At 56.4% G+C, this 17,331-nt stretch overlaps 1 protein-coding gene across 9 annotated transcripts in view; it reads right to left on the bottom strand.

The window, feature by feature from the left end:
- Positions 1-17,331, bottom strand: part of LOC128833995 (interferon-induced very large GTPase 1-like) — a 36,447-nt gene that overhangs the window by 12,703 nt on the left and 6,413 nt on the right. For 3 of the 9 annotated variants that reach the window (XM_054022381.1, XM_054022382.1, XM_054022383.1), the window contains exon 3: positions 3,342-3,410. The exons of 1 other annotated variant lie outside the window; for it this stretch is intronic. The gene's annotated coding sequence lies outside the window, so the exon portion shown is untranslated. 5 more of the 9 variants (XM_054022380.1, XM_054022377.1, XM_054022378.1 and 2 more) reach the window with 5 other exon arrangements.

Raw genomic sequence — 17,331 nt, 5'->3', positions numbered from 1 at the left:
CATGTGATCATGTCACCTGAACTGAAATCCATCTTTAACCTGGTGCTTTTCCAGTGAGGGGGGGTGGAAACCCAGAGGGACAAAGGGTTCCCGCCTTATGCAAAAGATATATAAAGGGGTGGAAGAGAACAAAGGGGAGAGAGGAGCCATCATGAAGAATCCCCTAGCTACCACCTGAGCTGCAACAAGAGCTGTACCAGGGGAAAGAATTGTGCCCAGGCCTGGAAGGTGTCCAGTCTGAGAAAAACTTACTCAAGCATCTCTGAGGGTGAGATTATCTGTATTCAGTTTGATTAGACATAGATTTGCGCATTTTATTTTATTTTGCTTGGTGACTTACTTTGTTCTGTCTGTTACTACTTTGAACCACTTAAATCCTACTGTCTGTATTTAATAAAATCACTTTTTATTTAGTAATTTACTCAGAGTATGTATTAATACCTGGGGGAGCAAACAACTGTGCATCTCTCTGTCAGTGTTATAGAGGGCGAACAATTTATGAGTTTGCCCTGCATAAGCCTTATGCAGGGTAAAACGGATTTATCTGGGTTTAGACCCCATTGGGAGTTGGGCATCTGAGTGCTAAAGACAAGCACACGTCTGTGAGCTGTTTTCAGGTAAACTTGCAGCTTTGGGACAGGAGATTCAGACCCTGGGTCTGTGTCTGGAGCCAGACGGGAGTGTCTGGCTCAGCAAGACAGGGTGCTGGAGTCCTGAGCTGGCAGGGAAAACAGGAGCAGAGGTAGTCTTTGCACATCGGGTGGCAGCTCCCAAGGGGGTTTCTGTGATCCAACCCATCACAGGCTCCTATTACCCCTCACCCCCGTCCCGATTTTTCACATTTGCTGTTTGGTCACCCTAGGGGAACAGCAGTGCGTGGATCCGCCTCCTGCACCCTGCCAGCAGGATTAATGCAGGGGCTTTAGTGGCTGTAGCCCTGGGCTAAGTGGGCCCCTGCAAAAAGATCTGAACTTTTGGCATCCCGGAGATCTTTTTGCTAGCCCCCTGCTTAGCCCAGGGCCCTGGCCTGCAGCCTCTAAAGCCCCTGCATTAATCCGGCTGATATTTACTCCATAGTACCCTCAAGCTGGGAGGAAACTTCTAATACGTACCACTAAAGAATCATTGTTTACTATTTGGAATAGCACCAGTGTATTTCCATCGGGATTTTTTTTTTTTTACTATGAATGGAAAACCATGTTCTCTTGGTCTTTCTAGCAAATAATCTTTTACAATATAACTTTTATAACCTACAGGAGCAATATTTAAAATGTGTGCGCTCAGATTTTTGCCTGATTGTCTCCTGGCCCCGGCTACAGAAATTATAATGAGAACAAACTAGTACTTACTGTTCCGTTTCTATCAAGGCTCAAAAACTGGACCAAATCCTGCCCCTCGCCTCCTTGTCTCCTACCCCACTGCTGCCTCACTTCAGGAGGACACAGCCCTCAAGACCTCTCAGCAGGCACTGAATATCTTATTATAGGGTTGGGTCCAAAATTGTTAAGGATTACTTAAATCAGACTGGCACAAGTAAATTCTCTAGGTACACAACTACAAACTGCTCCTAGGAGAAAATGGCTGCTTTAAAATGACAGGGGTATATAGCTGCTCCAGACAGGGCCGGCTTTAGCAAGAGCGGGGCCCGATTCCTGGGGGCGGGGCTTGCTGCAAGCCCCGCCCCCAGGAATCAAGCCGCGCCGCGGGGGGGACGGGTACCCGAGCCGCGCCGCGCAGGGGGGGGGGGGGGGACGGACCCGAGCCGCGCAGGGGACCCTAAAGCCGGCCCTGGCCCCAGATGTGGATGGGGCGAGGAGCCTTCCCCCCCACCTCACCCCCCCTGCCTGCACCTGCAGCAAGGAGCCAGTCACAACTGCAGTCCTTGCATTCACGTGAGAATAATGACTGCACATGGAGCTAGCAATGCTCACAGCAGTAACAACTGTGGTGGGGGTGGGGAGGATAAGGGCCGTGGGCCCACACCTGCCAGCAAGACTCCTCAGCCATGAAGGAGAGTGCACACTGAGCTCTCTAACAGAGCAGAGAAGCTGGGTTCCCACTGCAAAGGGAGACGTTCTGGGAGGTTTTTCTCAATGCCTCCCAGGTTCCTACTGAGGTGACTTAGCTGTGCTCCACCCTCCAGCTCAGGCCAGTGCAATAATCTGACACTCCTTGGAAGTTTGAAATCTGCTTTGTTAACAAGGTTTTATTTCCAGGGCACAGGCATTGTTCTCTGTTATAGGGCTGCCCATCAGAGCTGATCTACTGCCATCCAGGGCCAGATTCTGCTACCTTTACCTACATTCATAGATTCCAAGGCCAGAAGGGACCATACAGTGTTGCCAACTCTCATGATTTTGTCATGAGTCTCATGATAATTATTGTTTTCCTTAAAGCCCCAGCTCCTGGAGTCAAATGATATGTGATGATTTCAGCCGTCATTCTTAAAGAAAAATAAAGTTTCTAGCCCTTGCGGCTGTGGAGAAAGCTCCAAAATGTGAACCCCATATGCCCTAAAGTCTCAAAAAGCAGAAAGCAAGTAAAAACAACATCAAATCTAGTATTTTTATATACGCTATCATGATTTTAAACCCAATCTCATCATTTTTGGTGAGCCTGACTCATGATTTTTGAACATTTGGGGTTGGCAATACTGTTCTTTTAACATAATTTGTGTATGTGCCTGTAACAATGCGGTTCTGGTGTTGCTGGTGTAGATTCACCAGCAACCACGCACTGCACCATAACAACTCTAACTCAGGAACCAACCCATGCAACAAACCCCGATGCCAACTCTGCCCACATATCTACACCAGCAACACCATCACAGGACCTAACCAGATCAGCTACAACATCACCGGCTCATTCACCTGCACGTCCACCAATGTTATATATGCCATCATGTGCCAGCAATGCCCCTCTGCTATGTACATTGGCCAAACTGGACAGTCACTACGCCAGAGGATAAATGGACACAAGTCAGATATCAGGAATGACAATATACAAAAACCTGTAGGAGAACACTTCAACCTCCCTGGCCACACAATAGCAGATGTAAAGGTAGCCATCTTACCCCAAAAAAACTTGAGGACCAGACTCCAAAGAGAAACTGCTGAGCTCCAGTTCACTTGCAAATTTGACACCATCAGCTCAGGATTAAACAAAGACTGTGAATGGCTATCCAACTACAGAAGCAGTTTCTCCTCCCTTGGTGTTCACACCTCAACTGCTAGCAGAGCACCTCACCCTCCCTGATTGAGCTAACCTCGTTATCTCCAGACTGATTTATACCTGCCTCTGGAGATTTCCATTACTTGCGTCTGATGAAGTGAGGTTCTTACCCACGAAAGCTTTGCTCCCAATACTTCTGTTAGTCTTAAAGGTGCCACAGGACCCTCTGTTGCTAAAATCTAAAGGTTTATTCATAAAAGGAAAAAGATAGAGATGAGAGTTAGAATCGGTTAAATGGAATCAATTACATAGAGTAATGGCAAAGTTCTTGGTTTAGGCTTGTAGCAGTGGTAGAATAAACTGCAGGTTCAAATCAAGTCTCTGGAATACATCCCCAGCTGGGATGGGTCATCAGTCCTTTGTTCAGAGCTTCACTTGTAGCAAATATCAGAGGGGTAGCCGTGTTAGTCTGAATCTGTAAAAAGCAACAGAGGGTCCTGTGGCACCTTTGAGACTAACAGAAGTACTGGGAGCATAAGCTTTCGTGGGTAAGAACCTCACTTCTTCAGATGCAAGTGAGGTTCTTACCCACGAAAGCTTATGCTCCCAGTACTTCTGTTAGTCTCAAAGGTGCCACAGGACCCTCTGTTACTTGTAGCAAAGTCCCTCCAGAGGTAAGAAGCAGGATTGGAGACGAGGCATCAGCCTTTTATAGTCTTTTCCAGGTGTAATAACACCGCTTTGTTCTTACTGTGGAAAATTACAGCAAAATGGAGTCTGGAGTCACATGGGCAAGTTCCTGCATACTTTGCTGAGTTACAAGGCGTATTTGTCTTCTCTCCATGGGTCAATTGTATAGCTGATGGCCCTTAATGGGCCATCAAGCAGGCTAGGCAGAGCTAACACCAACTTGTCTCGGATGTCACCCAGCAGCATAGCATAAGTTTTAAATACAGTCAGTATAGAGCCAATATTCACAACTTCAACTACAAAACTGATACACACATATAGACAGCATAATCATAACCAGTAAACCATAACCTTGTCTTAGACACCTCATTTGACCCCCTTTATACAAGATTTGGTGCCACTACAGGACCTTGGTTGCAACCATGTTCTATATGGTCCCAGATTATGTCAATAACGTCACAGTGCCTGCATGTAATTTCCTAAATTTTTAAAAAAGGAAACTGAAAAACCAGAAGTTCCATCATGTGGCATCATATTGACAACCACAAGGTGATCAGCAGGCTTGGCAACTTTAGATCTGCCGCACAGAGCTCTGCCACTTGAGGTAACTGAGTCACTGATAGCAGTAGCAGGTTGTTACCCAGTCTCCTTGCCCACCAAGTCCTAGTCTCACCCGTCCAGATTCCTGAACTTGGGCCTGTCATCTGAACCGCCCCCCTTACATTGATCCGTCCCACTCTGCTCCTGCAGCTGCCCCCCCTTTTCCCTCCTGAACCCAGCCCCCACCCAACATTTATCCCCCAACCTGCTTCTGAACCCAGCTCCCCCCACAAACCTCCCCCCCACAACGTTCTCCTGAACCTGGAGCCTCCCCCTATTTATCCCCTGACCTGATCCTAAACCCAGCCCCCCCCCCAAAAGAACCATTTCATCCCCCAACCTGCTCCTGAACTTAGGGCCCCCATAGCCGTGCCAACCTTCCTCTGTACCTGCCCCCCACCCACATTTATCCCCCAGTCTGCTCCTGAACTAGAGGCCCCCCATATTTGTCTCCCCTGAGCTGCTCCTTAACCTGGATCCCCCTTAGCCCTGCTGACCCGCCCCGACCCCAGGCCTCCACCCTAAGCCTTGACAGCTGGCTTGTGGACACAAGACAGCCCCCTCCCCCCTCCACTCCCCATACCCCGGCTCTTTCAGCTGCTGCTTGTTTCCCCATGTAGCCCTGCCAGTCCGCACCCGGATCTCCAGCACCTCCCCCTTAGCCCGTGCAGCCTGTCCCTGGCACCCTTCCTGACACTTCAATCTCCCCAGACTGCTCCTGAACCCACCCCCGTCTGTTCCTCAATCCTGCCTGCCCCCCACCCTGCCCCCGCCCCCTTAACACCACCAGTCCTGCTCCTGAACCCACCCCTGTCTGTTCCTGAATCCTGCCTGCCCCCCACCCTGCCCACCTGCCCCTGCCCCCTTAACACCACCAGTCCTGCTCCTGAACCCACCCCTGTCTGTTCCTGAATCCTGCCTGCCCCCCACCCTGCCCCCCACCCTGCCCCCTTAACACCACCAGTCCTGCTCCTGAACCCACCCCTGTCTGTTCCTCAATCCTGCCTGCCCCCCACCTGCCCCCCACCTGCCCCTGCCCCCTTAACACCACCAGTCCTGCTCCTGAACCCACCCCCGTCTGTTAATGAATCCTGCCTGCCCCCCACCCTGCCCACCTGCCCCTGCCCCCTTAACACCACCAGTCCTGCTCCTGAACCCACCCCTGTCTGTTCCTGAATCCTGCCTGCCCCCCACCTGCCCCCGCCCCCTTAACACCACCAGTCCTGCTCCTGAACCCACCCCTGTCTGTTCCTCAATCCTGCCTGCCCCCCACCCTGCCCACCTGCCCCTGCCCCCTTAACACCACCAGTCCTGCTCCTGAACCCACCCCCGTCTGTTCCTCAATCCTGCCTGCCCCCCACCTGCCCCCGCCCCCTTAACACCACCAGTCCTGCTCCTGGGCCCACCCCTGTCTGTTCCTCAATCCTGCCTGCCCCCCACCCTGCCCACCTGCCCCTGCCCCCTTAACACCACCAGTCCTGCTCCTGAACCCACCCCTGTCTGTTCCTCAATCCTGCCTGCCCCCCACCCTGCCCACCTGCCCCTGCCCCCTTAACACCACCAGTCCTGCTCCTGAACCCACCCCTGTCTGTTCCTCAATCCTGCCTGCCCCCCACCCTGCCCACCTGCCCCTGCCCCCTTAACACCACCAGTCCTGCTCCTGAACCCACCCCCGTCTGTTCCTGAATCCTGCCTGCCCCCCACCTGCCCCCGCCCCCTTAACACCACCAGTCCTGCTCCTGAACCCACCCCAGTCTGTTCCTCAATCCTGCCCGCCCCCCACCCTGCCCACCTGCCCCTGCCCCCTTAACACCACCAGTCCTGCTCCTGAACCCACCCCTGTCTGTTCCTCAATCCTGCCTGCCCCCCACCCTGCCCACCTACCCCCGCCCCCTTAACACCACCAGTCCTGCTCCTGAACCCACCCCTGTCTGTTCCTCAATCCTGCCTGCCCCCCACCCTGCCCACCTGCCCCTACCCCCTTAACACCACCAGTCCTGCTCCTGAACCCACCCCCGTCTGTTCCTGAATCCTGCCTGCCCCCCACCCTGCCCACCTGCCCCTACCCCCTTAACACCACCAGTCCTGCTCCTGAACCCACCCCCGTCTGTTCCTGAATCCTGCCTGCCCCCCACCTGCCCCCTTAACACCACCAGTCCTGCTCCTGAACCCACCCCTGTCTGTTCCTGAATCCTGCCTGCCCCCCACCCTGCCCACCTGCCCCTGCCCCCTTAACACCACCAGTCCTGCTCCTGAACCCACCCCTGTCTGTTCCTCAATCCTGCCTGCCCCCCACCCTGCCCACCTGCCCCTGCCCCCTTAACACCACCAGTCCTGCTCCTGAACCCACCCCCGTCTGTTCCTCAATCCTGCCTGCCCCCCACCTGCCCCCGCCCCCTTAACACCACCAGTCCTGCTCCTGAACCCACCCCAGTCTGTTCCTCAATCCTGCCTGCCCCCCACCTGCCCCTGCCCCCTTAACACCACCAGTCCTGCTCCTGAACCCACCCCAGTCTGTTCCTCAATCCTGCCTGCCCCCCACCCTGCCCCCTTAACACCACCAGTCCTGCTCCTGAACCCACCCCCGTCCGTTCCTCAATCCTGCCTGCCCCCCACCTGCCCCCGCCCCCTTAACACCACCAGTCCTGCTCCTGAACCCACCCCAGTCTGTTCCTCAATCCTGCCTGCCCCCCACCTGCCCCCTTAACACCACCAGTCCTGCTCCTGAACCCACCCCTGTCTGTTCCTGAATCCTGCCTGCCCCCCACCCTGCCCACCTGCCCCTGCCCCCTTAACACCACCAATCCTGCTCCTGAACCCACCCCCATCTGTTCCTGAATCCTGCCTGCCCCCCACCCTGCCCACTTAACACCACCAGTCCTGCTCCTGAACCCACCCCCGTCTGTTCCTCAATCCTGCCTGCCCCCCACCTGCCCCCGCCCCCTTAACACCACCAGTCCTGCTCCTGAACCCACCCCAGTCTGTTCCTCAATCCTGCCTGCCCCCCACCTGCCCTGCCCCCTTAACACCACCAGTCCTGCTCCTGAACCCACCCCAGTCTGTTCCTCAATCCTGCCTGCCCCCCACCCTGCCCCCTTAACACCACCAGTCCTGCTCCTGAACCCACCCCAGTCTGTTCCTGAATCCTGCCTGCCCCCCACCCTGCCCCCCACCTGCCCCCTAACACCACCAGTCCTGCTCCTGAACCCACCCCCGTCTGTTCCTCAATCCTGCCTGCCCCCCACCTGCCCCCGCCCCCTTAACACCACCAGTCCTGCTCCTGAACCCACCCCCGTCTGTTCCTGAATCCTGCCTGCCCCCCACCTGCCCCCTTAACACCACCAGTCCTGCTCCTGAACCCACCCCTGTCTGTTCCTCAATCCTGCCTGCCCCCCACCCTGCCCCCTTAACACCACCAGTCCTGCTCCTGAACCCACCCCCGTCTGTTCCTGAATCCTGCCTGCCCCCCACCTGCCCCCTTAACACCACCAGTCCTGCTCCTGAACCCACCCCTGTCTGTTCCTCAATCCTGCCTGCCCCCCACCCTGCCCCCTTAACACCACCAGTCCTGCTCCTGAACCCACCCCCGTCTGTTCCTCAATCCTGCCTGCCCCCCACCCTGCCCACCTGTCCCTGCCCCCTTAACACCACCAGTCCTGCTCCTGAACCCACCCCTGTCTGTTCCTGAATCCTGCCTGCCCCCCACCTGCCCCCGCCCCCTTAACACCACCAGTCCTGCTCCTGAACCCACCCCTGTCTGTTCCTCAATCCTGCCTGCCCCCCACCCTGCCCACCTGCCCCTGCCCCCTTAACACCACCAGTCCTGCTCCTGAACCCACCCCCGTCTGTTCCTCAATCCTGCCTGCCCCCCACCTGCCCCCGCCCCCTTAACACCACCAGTCCTGCTCCTGGGCCCACCCCTGTCTGTTCCTCAATCCTGCCTGCCCCCCACCCTGCCCACCTGCCCCTGCCCCCTTAACACCACCAGTCCTGCTCCTGAACCCACCCCTGTCTGTTCCTCAATCCTGCCTGCCCCCCACCCTGCCCACCTGCCCCTGCCCCCTTAACACCACCAGTCCTGCTCCTGAACCCACCCCTGTCTGTTCCTCAATCCTGCCTGCCCCCCACCCTGCCCACCTGCCCCTGCCCCCTTAACACCACCAGTCCTGCTCCTGAACCCACCCCCGTCTGTTCCTGAATCCTGCCTGCCCCCCACCTGCCCCCGCCCCCTTAACACCACCAGTCCTGCTCCTGAACCCACCCCAGTCTGTTCCTCAATCCTGCCCGCCCCCCACCCTGCCCACCTGCCCCTGCCCCCTTAACACCACCAGTCCTGCTCCTGAACCCACCCCTGTCTGTTCCTCAATCCTGCCTGCCCCCCACCCTGCCCACCTGCCCCCGCCCCCTTAACACCACCAGTCCTGCTCCTGAACCCACCCCTGTCTGTTCCTCAATCCTGCCTGCCCCCCACCCTGCCCACCTGCCCCTGCCCCCTTAACACCACCAGTCCTGCTCCTGAACCCACCCCCGTCTGTTCCTGAATCCTGCCTGCCCCCCACCCTGCCCACCTGCCCCTACCCCCTTAACACCACCAGTCCTGCTCCTGAACCCACCCCCGTCTGTTCCTGAATCCTGCCTGCCCCCCACCTGCCCCCTTAACACCACCAGTCCTGCTCCTGAACCCACCCCTGTCTGTTCCTGAATCCTGCCTGCCCCCCACCCTGCCCACCTGCCCCTGCCCCCTTAACACCACCAGTCCTGCTCCTGAACCCACCCCTGTCTGTTCCTCAATCCTGCCTGCCCCCCACCCTGCCCACCTGCCCCTGCCCCCTTAACACCACCAGTCCTGCTCCTGAACCCAACCCCGTCTGTTCCTCAATCCTGCCTGCCCCCCACCTGCCCCCGCCCCCTTAACACCACCAGTCCTGCTCCTGAACCCACCCCAGTCTGTTCCTCAATCCTGCCTGCCCCCCACCTGCCCCTGCCCCCTTAACACCACCAGTCCTGCTCCTGAACCCACCCCAGTCTGTTCCTCAATCCTGCCTGCCCCCCACCCTGCCCCCTTAACACCACCAGTCCTGCTCCTGAACCCACCCCCGTCCGTTCCTCAATCCTGCCTGCCCCCCACCTGCCCCCGCCCCCTTAACACCACCAGTCCTGCTCCTGAACCCACCCCAGTCTGTTCCTCAATCCTGCCTGCCCCCCACCTGCCCCCTTAACACCACCAGTCCTGCTCCTGAACCCACCCCTGTCTGTTCCTGAATCCTGCCTGCCCCCCACCCTGCCCACCTGCCCCTGCCCCCTTAACACCACCAGTCCTGCTCCTGAACCCACCCCCATCTGTTCCTGAATCCTGCCTGCCCCCCACCCTGCCCACTTAACACCACCAGTCCTGCTCCTGAACCCACCCCCGTCTGTTCCTCAATCCTGCCTGCCCCCCACCTGCCCCCGCCCCCTTAACACCACCAGTCCTGCTCCTGAACCCACCCCAGTCTGTTCCTCAATCCTGCCTGCCCCCCACCTGCCCTGCCCCCTTAACACCACCAGTCCTGCTCCTGAACCCACCCCAGTCTGTTCCTCAATCCTGCCTGCCCCCCACCCTGCCCCCTTAACACCACCAGTCCTGCTCCTGAACCCACCCCAGTCTGTTCCTGAATCCTGCCTGCCCCCCACCCTGCCCCCCACCTGCCCCCTAACACCACCAGTCCTGCTCCTGAACCCACCCCCGTCTGTTCCTCAATCCTGCCTGCCCCCCACTTGCCCCCGCCCCCTTAACACCACCAGTCCTGCTCCTGAACCCACCCCCGTCTGTTCCTGAATCCTGCCTGCCCCCCACCTGCCCCCTTAACACCACCAGTCCTGCTCCTGAACCCACCCCTGTCTGTTCCTCAATCCTGCCTGCCCCCCACCTGCCCCCGCCCCCTTAACACCACCAGTCCTGCTCCTGAACCCAGCCCTGTCTGTTCCTCAATCCTGCCTGCCCCCCACCTGCCCCCGCCCCCTTACCACCACCAGTCCTGCTCCTGAACCCACCCCCGTCTGTTCCTCAATCCTGCCTGCCCCCCACCCTGCCCCCCACCCCGCCCCCTTAACACCACCAGTCCTGCTCCTGAACCCACCCCCGTCTGTTCCTGAATCCTGCCTGCCCCCCACCTGCCCCCTTAACACCACCAGTCCTGCTCCTGAACCCACCCCCGTCTGTTCCTCAATCCTGCCTGCCCCCCACCTGCCCCCTTAACACCACCAGTCCTGCTCCTGAACCCACCCCCGTCTGTTCCTCAATCCTGCCTGCCCCCCACCTGCCCCCTTAACACCACCAGTCCTGCTCCTGGGCCCACCCCCGTCTGTTCCTCAATCCTGCCTGCCCCCCACCTGCCCCCGCCCCCTTAACACCACCAGTCCTGCTCCTGAACCCACCCCCGTCTGTTCCTGAATCCTGCCTGCCCCCCACCCTGCCCCCCACCCTGCCCCCTTAACACCACCAGTCCTGCTCCTGAACCCACCCCTGTCTGTTCCTCAATCCTGCCTGCCCCCCACCCTGCCCCCCACCCTGCCCCCTTAACACCACCAGTCCTGCTCCTGAACCCACCCCCGTCTGTTCCTCAATCCTGCCTGCCCCCCACCTGCCCCCTAACACCACCAGTCCTGCTCCTGAACCCACCCCCGTCTGTTCCTCAATCCTGCCTGCCCCCCACCCTGCCCACCTGCCCCTGCCCCCTTAACACCACCAGTCCTGCTCCTGGGCCCAGGCCTGGCTTGGCTCTGCTGAGCTCAGGTGAGCACTGATTTCTACACTGAATTTGAACAACTATTTTCTCACCCTAAACTAGGGTTACCATACGTCCGGATTTCCCCGGACATGTCCGGCTTTTTGGTGCTCAAATCCCCGTCCGGGGGGAATTTCCAAAGAGCTGGACATGTCCGGGGAAATAGGGAGGCATAAGTCAGGGTCCACCCAGCACGATCCGCCGGGTCCACAGCACAGCCCAGCTGCCCCAGATACAATGCTCAGGTGGGGAATGGGGGGGGCTCGGGCTTCCCTCGCGGGCGGGGACTGCCAAGCGTCTGAAGCCCCCAGCAGGCAGAGGCTGCCGGGGGAGCGGGGGAGCAGGGGTAGGCAGGCGGGGGCATAGAGGCTGCAGAGGCAGGGGGGTGCAGGGGCAGGGCAGGCGGGGGGCGCAGAGGCTGCAGGGAATGCAGGGCGAGTGAGGAGCAGGGGTCACAGAGGCTGCAGGGGCTGGGGGGTGCAGGGCGAGTGAGGAGCAGGGGTCACAGAGGCTGCAGGGGTCTCAGATGCTGCAGGGGCTGGGGGGTGCAGGGCGAGTGAGGAGCAGGGGGTCACAGAGGCTGCAGGGGCGGGGGGGTGCATGGGCAAGGCAGGCAGGGGGCGCAGAGGCTGCAGGGCGAGTGGGGAGCAGGGAAGCACTTAGCAACCCCCCACCAAGATCAGAGCAGGTGGGAGGAGGGGGAATGCGGGGTGCTCAGAGGAGGGGGCAGAGTTGGGGCAGAGGCTTTGGGGAAGGGGTGGGGTTGGGGCGGGGCTGGGGCGGAGTTGGGGCGGGGGTGGGGGTGGGGAAGGGGCGGAGTTGGGGCAGGGCCAGGCCCCCGTGGAGTGTCCTCTTTTTTCAGTGTTGAAATATGGTAACCCTACCTAAACTGCAGCGGAAAGGCCCTGGGCTCCCTGCTTTGCCTCCCTGAACCCAGCAGAGAGTTCTGGGATGGATCAGCAAAGCAGGGGACTACAGCTCCCATCAGCGCCCTCCCCATGGCACATCCCCTTATTGCTGGCCAAGGAAGGGGAAAGTCTTGGACCAGAAATTGACATGGGTCTCTTTGGAAGGCAGCTGCAGGGTGAGCCAGGGACTACAGAGAAGCCGAAGCAGCAGCCACATGGCAGGCAGGGGGCTGGAAAGAAGCTGAATTCAGAGGGGAAGCCCCAGGACCCGTATGCTGAGCCGCTTATGGGACGGGCTGTGTGTGCCGGATGTCACAGCTGGGTGCAGGGCTCCGTGGGATTTATGGGACAACAGTAGAGTTGTCAATTTTCTAATTCCAGAAAACTGAACACTCTTGACCCACCCTTTCCCCTGCCCCTTCCCTGAGACTCTGCCCCCTGTCCCGTCCCTTCCTAAGGCCCTGACCCTGCTCACTCCATCCCCCCTCCCTCCTTCACTCACCCTCGCTCACTCGCTCATTTTCACTGCATGGCCCAAACAGGTGCCAGGAGAAGGCCAGGAGCTGCAACAGTTTGAATGTGGGAGATGCAACACACCTGCCTACACAGAGACTCTTTTTCCATATGTAACCCACATATCTCCTGGGTGTGGTGTCCTGTCCCATCTAGCGGCACTGAGACTACTTAGAGAGAGAGAGAGAAAGATCAAATGAGATCTACAGCCTTAGATACTAGGCCGTTGGCTTTTAGCTCATGCAGTAGAGACTCATGCACTAAGTTTCAGAGGTCCCAGGTTTGATTCTGACGACCGGGGTCTGTTGGTGTTATACATACACTTTCTCGGGGCCCTATGGGGGAGGTGGCGCAGGAGTTGCCACAGGACCCCGAGATGGGCAGTCCTGTGTCAGGGCTGGCCTTAGGGAAAATGGCACCCTGGGCGAATTTGCATTTTGCTGCCCCTGGCCCCCATGGGCATGGCATTCCCCCGCCCCCAATTGCCTCCCCACCCTCCCTTCACCCCTAACCCCTGCACTGTGCCCGCTTTGTCCCTAACCCCTGGCCCCTCCTGCATACTAACCCCTACATTGTTCCCCCTTCATCCCAAATCCCTGTACTCTCCTCTTGTGTCCCTAATCCCTGCTCCCCCTTCACTCCTACCCCTGCACCTCCCTCCTGCACCCTTTACCCTGCACTGTGCCCTCTTCACCCCAACCCCTACCCCCCTCCTGTGCCCTAACCTCTGCATCCCCCTCCTGAACCCACATGGGAAAACTGACCTGGGTGCAGTGATGGAGCAGCTGGCATTGCTGCTTGCTCCCCCGCCCCAGACTGCTGCTCCCCTGACCCCTCCCCACGCACCCCTAGGGGCTGTGAGGGGGGAGCAAGGAGTGAGGTCATGGCTCCCTGCATCCAGGTCACTTTCCCTGGTTGGGCTGCGTAAGGAGAGGGCAGGAGAGCAGCAGCTCCTGACGCTGTTCTCACAGCACTGTCTCTTTAAGGAAGCACTCAGGGTAGGTCATGCACCTGATGGCTTGTTCAGACACAAGCTGCTGCAGTGCCAGCAACTCCTTACCCAGAGAGGCAGCAGCACACACAGCTTCCTCCTGTCCCATCATCCCAGCTCAGTGGAACTCGGGTACACAGGCAGGGGGAGGGGGACACCCTGACGTCAGCCTCCCCCCACCCCCCGCACAGCAGACAGGAAGATGCTCCCAGTCTGAACGAGGGGGGGGGGACAGGAGCAGTGGTGAGTGGAGCAGGGGGGTACCCCTGCTTCTGAGAAGTCACTGGGCTCGGCTGGTTGTCCAACTGCCCCCTGGCTCGGGTCCCTCTCCCATCCACAGGGCCAGCCCTGCTCTCATTCTTCTCCCCTCCCCTCCAGTAGCCCCATTCCCAGCATTCAGCGCCGAGATACATACCTCGACGTCCTGGGTGCTGGCGATGGGGCAACAGACCGCGGGGTTGCTGCAGGAGCATGTAGCCAATGATTTTAGTTATTATTCACTTATTGTGTGATGTTATGATTATGTTATATCATATATATTCATTGTATGGTAATTAGAGTTAATTTGTAGAATTATAAAAGTATAAGATAGTTCCTTTAAATTCTGAACTATGTACTAGACATGAGTAAGACAAGCTGAAACACAAGAACCTGCAGGTTAAAGCCTGCAAGAGTTTAGCTTAGCTGTTTTAGGCTTTGGAGACAAGAAATGATTACATGAGTGACCGGAAAATAACCCGATGCCCTAAGATTATGGGAGAAGAGGTACCAAGTGATAATACTGTGCAGAATTACCCCAAAGATTAATATTAGATCATAAAAATACCATAAAGGCACATCTGTCTCAGGCATGTGTCTTAATCATGGGATACAGGTTGTGCGTCAATACTAATGAGAATAGAGACCGAAAGAAAACTGGGGTCCCTTAAGTTTCTAGGGGACACATTCCAATAAGAGAAAAGAGGGTGGACACTTTTAGGGACACGTGCAGAATGTAGATATAGACAGAATCATAGTATAAAAAGGGGATGCCCAGAATGGGAAAACTGAGCTCCCTCTGGGAGACTCCAGCAGGAACCATCCCTCTACTGATGATCAAGCCATGAGAGACCTATCAGATCCTAACACTGTCGTCAAGGACATGAGTATAACTATATTTGTTACTTGTGCATAGGTCTGTATAGAGTTTCTATATGCTTGGGTAATCATAACTTTAATTGTAACTTTAATAAAACTTATAAAATAGACTAGGCCTTGTATTGGTGAATGTTGATGTGGTCACTACCTTTGGTCTTTGTGTGTTCCTAGAAACTCTACATTTGAAGCAAGTAATGGAAGTGACTTTCACTCTGCTTGAAACTGTAGCCACCAGAGATGAACCTACAGTGATGTAACACCACATTACAAAATTTACTTTAAATAAAATAAAAGGCTACAGGCATGTGCCGCAGCTCGAGCCCAGCCACTGGAGAAGAGGGCCAGACAGCAGTGGGAGAAGCGTGGGCCACGACCCCTCAACAGCCACCTGCTCAGTGCTCACAAGTGGTGCTAGTTCGTCCCTTGCCCTGACCCAGCGGGCAAATGGGAGCTGCACCTATGGGCATGGGGTGGGGGCAGCACGCGGAGTCCATCAATGGCAATTAGCCAGGATGGGCAGTGATGGTGTCCCTAGTATGCCAGAGGCTGGGAATGAGCGACAGGGGATGGCACACTTGATGATTCCCTGTTCTGTTCATTCCCTCTGGGGCACCTGGCATTGGCCACTCTTGGAAGACAGGATACTGGGCTAGATGGACCTTTGGTCTAACCCAGTACAGCCGTTCTTATGTTCACCTTATAGTAGCACCATGGAGGTTGCATTTCACTAGTTTGTTTATGAGAAGGTCATGCGAGACTGTATCAAAAGCCTTACTAAAGTCTAGATATCTCACATCTACAGCATCCCCCCTATCCACAAGGTTGTTACCTTGCCAAAGAAAGCGATAAGGTTGGTTTGACAAATCCATGCTGACTATCACTTATCACCTTATTATTTTCTAGATATCAGAGGGGTAGCCGTATTAGTCTGGATCTGTAAAAAGCAACAGAGGGTCCTGTGGCACCTTTAAGACTAACAGAAGTATTGGGAGCATAAGCTTTCGTGGGTGAATGCCCACTTCGTCGGATGCACATGCCCATGAAAGCTTATGCTCCAATACATCTGTTAGTCTTAAAGGTGCCACAGGACTCTCTGTTTGCAAACATCTAGAAGATACTTGCCGGCACATGCCAGCTGCTTCTTGGGAGCCGCGTGGCAGAGAGGCCAGCAGGGAGTCTGCTAGTCCTGCTGCGTGGCACCGCCAACTGGACAGTCAATGGTCCGGTCAGCAGTGCTGACCGGAGCCTCCAGGATCCCATTTTGACCGGATGTGCCGGTCCAAAACCAGACACCTGGTCACCCTAGGTAGCAGCAACGGGTGGGCAAGGAGCCTGTGCAGAGGGGCCCTGTGAGAGACACTGACTGAGCCTGGCCTGGATGCCAGCTGGAAAATAGTTTATAGAGATGCCTGCCTCAGGCACGGCTCTCCCCAGCCCAGAACCGTGGGGCTTTTCCTTCAGCCCTGGGTTACCTGGCGGCATTTCTAGAGCTGCGGGAGATGCTGATGCAGCCCAGGAGGATGGAAACCGGAGGTGGGGGGTAAGTGGTGCCGAGGGCCCGAGCCTGCCCCACTGCCAGGGGAGAATCTCACTGGGCAGGACCCATCGCCCTCGCAGACGCAGCCTTTTTCCTAGCAGGGAATTACCTGCAAACAGACTGGGAGCTTTACAAGTTCACTGGCAGCCGCGGATTATCAGGGACACGTTATCCTATGAAACCAGCTGGGGACACAGGCACTTTGCCATTTGCTAAAGTCCACTAATTTTGTTTCCTATGTCGCTGTTGGGCCAAATGCAGCTTGGGGTAAATGGATGTGTCTGGGCCAGACCCAGCAAGGATATAAATGGTGGGGGAGGTTACAGCTTGGGTGGCTGCTGGTCAGAAACCAGGTGTAAATGGTATGGAATTAGTGCAACTTGCATTGATCTGCATCCAGTGCATGTGCACAAGGCATCCAAATCCACTCCTGGTGTCACTCCACTGACACCAACGGGCTACTAGGATCTTAGCGATGCCTTGGGCTCTCAGAATCCAAGACAAACGCTGACAATAGATGTGAGATCCATTCAAAGAACCCTCCTGTATCCCTGGGTGAACCTCGCTCCAGCCACCGAGAGGATAGTAGTAAAAAGACTCTACATTGTACTGGGAAAAATCCTAGTTCCATGGAAACCAATGGCAAAGACCCCACCTCAGGTGTAGCTTGATGAAATGCCAATAAAGAAAGCTCAGTGACAAGTCCACATTCGAACCCAGTGTTTGGATCTCAGAGAGCTGGATGAAGTGTCTCCCAGAACTGGACGAGGTGTTCTGGATAAGCTGAGTGGAAAAGGTCTCAGAGAGAATCCCAACTTTTACTAAACCCCACCCAAAGAATTAAAAAATAAAAATAAAAATAAAAATATATGGCACTAAGGGCATTTGCAGACCTTCACTGTGCTTGTAGTTTCTGCCCCATTCCCACAGGGCTGGTCTATTTAGGTTGTTAGCTCTTTGGGGCAGGGACTGTCTCCTACTCCCTTTTGTTCAGTGGCTGGCACACCAGGTCCCTGT

This window comes from Malaclemys terrapin, chromosome 3 (genome assembly GCF_027887155.1).
Source record: "Malaclemys terrapin pileata isolate rMalTer1 chromosome 3, rMalTer1.hap1, whole genome shotgun sequence".
Lineage (NCBI taxonomy): Eukaryota > Metazoa > Chordata > Testudines > Emydidae > Malaclemys > Malaclemys terrapin.
This window is presented reverse-complemented; position numbering and strand designations above follow the sequence as displayed.